Source organism: Oreochromis aureus, linkage group 18, assembly GCF_013358895.1.
Source record: "Oreochromis aureus strain Israel breed Guangdong linkage group 18, ZZ_aureus, whole genome shotgun sequence".
Classification (NCBI taxonomy): domain Eukaryota; kingdom Metazoa; phylum Chordata; class Actinopteri; order Cichliformes; family Cichlidae; genus Oreochromis; species Oreochromis aureus.
Genome location: NC_052959.1, coordinates 36949770 through 36953101, shown reverse-complemented (window position 1 = coordinate 36953101; position 3332 = coordinate 36949770). Strand labels below are relative to the sequence as shown.

General features: G+C 42.4%; 1 long non-coding RNA gene across 1 annotated transcript; it reads right to left on the bottom strand.

Annotated features, from left to right (window-relative positions):
* Nucleotides 1-2668: 2668 nt before the first annotated feature.
* LOC120434419 lies at nucleotides 2669-3055 on the bottom strand. Its single transcript, XR_005609079.1, has 3 exons — nucleotides 3027-3055; nucleotides 2882-2944; nucleotides 2669-2787 (listed from the first exon to the last, which is right to left on the bottom strand). It is a non-coding gene; the product is annotated as an uncharacterized LOC120434419 (long non-coding RNA).
* Nucleotides 3056-3332: the final 277 nt, after the last annotated feature.

Here is a 3332-nt window from a genome sequence, read left to right as displayed (position 1 = left end):
AATCAAAGGTGTTCTGTGAGGCGGTCTGGTACCATTCCATGAAGCTCGCCTTACCACTTTCAGACATGCGCTCATAACCATAGAAGGAGGGATCCGGGTATGGACCGACATAATACTCATTATCCCTAGTGTTGAATCTATGTGGGAAATGGCCCTTCTGCAGGTCTTGAAAACCTAAAGCAGAGGGTATTTTGGCAAGACCCATGGGCAAAAAGCTGAACGAATCAATCCACCGCTGGTCATAGTCCCGGTCATGCATCAAAATCACACGGCTCCCTCTCATTGTGACGGTAGGTGTTATACATTGCTTGACGAAGTACTCCAAAATTATGTAATTATCGAAGCCGGACGCGTTATGGGCTATGAATGTGTACCCACGAAACCTCGGGCGTCTGTAATGCTGCACAAACGCAGCCACACATTTTAATGTATTAAATGAGAACTTGTTGCCCTTCAGATCAGACGCACACACAAAGTTGGCCTCATGTTTGCCGTTGTGATACCGTGTCTCAAAATCATATAAAATATATTTATCGCAAGGGTTCTGTTGTTCAACAGGCTGTATGAAACACTGATGCTCAGAGTCCCCGGCTAATTTAGGCTCGCAGCAGTGCTCGCATTTAGGCTGGACACATCTGTGTGGTGATTTCTTTGATTTTTTATATGTGACACCACAGCTCGTGCAATGCTTCATATTGTCACACGGGACCATGTTGTGTTTTATTTCTGGTAATTTGTGTTGTTGGTAACAGTGTTGTGATTTGCAGATTCGGTTACAGTCACTGCATTTCACGGTGGGCCCTCTGTGGTGTTGACAGAGTGTGAAACATACGTTGCATCTATGTTTACAGCTGTGATAGAGCGGTGATTCATATGTATTGTAACAAAATTACACACATAGCCTGCCCCTAGAAAAGCTGTGGGTTTTTCAATCAGGTGATAGTGTTCATTGTGTAGGTACAGCATTACAGTGTTTGGATTTGGCTCATCATGTGTGAAAAAAAAGTATGCAGGCGTTTACGCCCTGCTGCGTGATAATAGATTACTATCTTAATGTTTAGGTGTTTCTCAAATTTGCAGACATCAGAGAATGATACTGTCTGTGTGTCGCGTAGACCTACTTGAGCATGTAACTGTTTAGCAGCAGCATATTTTTCATGCTCTGGGGCTGTTGGGTTTAATGAATGTGCTATGCAAAGGGAGAAGCACAAATTGTTGTGCATATTGTTTGGTGTATACAGATGTTTACCCTTCTTTGAGAGAATCTCATCATAAGGGATGTTTGCCAGTTTTAAGCGAGCCCCGCCACCGCTACTGTTTTGTGCAACTGTGACAATAAACTCTAATTCATCATCACCGATAGATTCGTCATTACTTTGCATAACTTGTGCTATTTGGTCGAGAAACAGGTCAGGGTCATACTGATCATCAGGATTTAAAACAGCTTGAACATCAGAAGCCAGCGAGGGTCCACGGAGGACCACATTTAGAACACAACCCTGCTGAGATCCAGCCACTGCTCTATCTATCACATTAGCTAGGCAGCTTCTAACTCTTTCTGGCACTTGTTCTGGATCATCAAGACTTATGTCCCTAAAATCAAGGCGCTCACGCAACTCTCGTGCATTGAAATTAGGTATCTCTCTGATGCTAAGCTGGCTGTGACTGCCAGACCCAGACTGAACAATGGGCTCAACTACAGCAGCATGTGTTTGTGTATGGTTAACACTTGAGGAATTTCCATTGTTTGAGGGGCTGTGTGGTGATGCGTCAGCAACAGCAGCAGCAGCAGCAACAGATACAGTAGCATCAGCCCCCTGATAAGCATGGGTGAAAGAAGGCTCAGTAATAACACATTCATCGGTATCCTGAGTAACAACAGTAACATTCGGGGTTACAGGAAACTCCGTCTGTGTTTGGTTACATCATCAGCAATAGGTTCAGAATGAGTTGGACGAGGGCGCTCATTAGACACACCACTGCGGGTTGCATCGAGACTACTAAGTGTTGCATGCAAAACTTGACAATTGGTTACTAATTGCGCAGCCGCCTGATTAAAAGCCTCAAAGTCGAACCATTTAGCCCTAAGCGGAGGTACCGTCATTGTGCTTGAATAATTTACAGGGTGGGTCCATGATGTGGATTTTAAAAGTCACCTATTTAGAATGGTGGTATTAATGAGACGTAATAAACCTGAGGTCTCGTTTATTGCCTGGTGGCTACTTGTTAGAACCCGTGCTATTTCTTGCAAGTTGGCCTGTGCTGCTTCTCGATCTTGGTTAACTTTAGCTAGTATTTCTTGCAAGTTCAGCTGTATTGCTTGTTGTTGCTGGTTAAGTTTAGCCTCTATTTCTCGTTGATGTTGACTAAGTTTAGCTTCGATCAAAGATAATATATCATTTTTGAGGCACTATGGCTCTGTTCAAATGTAGAGGGTTTTGCTGCATTTAAGTATGCATCATATGCCTGCGATATTTGTGAGTCTGTTATGCCTCCTTCTTCAAAACCTATGTCTGAATCGCTGTTGTTTCTGAGACATTTTGGTGTGGCGGGTATGTCATTTATGTTGAAATCTGATAGACTGTACTCGAAAACATCGTTGAAATCACTAGGCAGACACTCACTCGCTGGTGTGTGCGGTCCGGTGATGAAGAATTCTTCCGATTCTCGATGTTGCCCAAAGGTTGTGGTTTTTCTTGTTGTTCTGGGAGTTCAATATCACGTAAATATTCCAAAAACGTCAAGGGATCTTCAAGGGGTCCGTAGTGGTAAGGGGTTGTGTGATCGCTGTGGAGATAGACGGGTGTTAGAAATATATATGGTGTATCATTTCAAAACAGGATGTGTTTGGCTCTTTTGATTTATTTATGCCTATACTCACACTTTGTTCTGTGTTATTCCGGATGGCCCCGCTTCTTGACACGCTGTGTACTCTGTCTCGGGCCTGGTGTATTAGAACGTTTGTAAATATTTAAAACCTTTTTTCCTTTAAATTGAGTGTCATGTATAGAGACATGTATACATACCTAACGTAAGGCTTGGTCTTATTTCCTCCGCTTCTGTAGGTTTCTTCTGGACAACTTATTGATCCTGTACCGGGGATAAGCACTGTTAATACAAAGTTTAAACAGAACACACACATATTTAAAACATGTGTAACACTATATTTACCTTGTGTTTTTTAGAGGTGTTGTTTGCCCTATATAGCTTTGTGATCCTGTAGAAAGAATGAGAAATACACATTTAAATGTTACTATGTGTGAAACAGGTAAGATTGCTTCTAAACAGTGAGGCACAATCTGTTTTGTGTGAGAAGAAATACAAACCTTGTG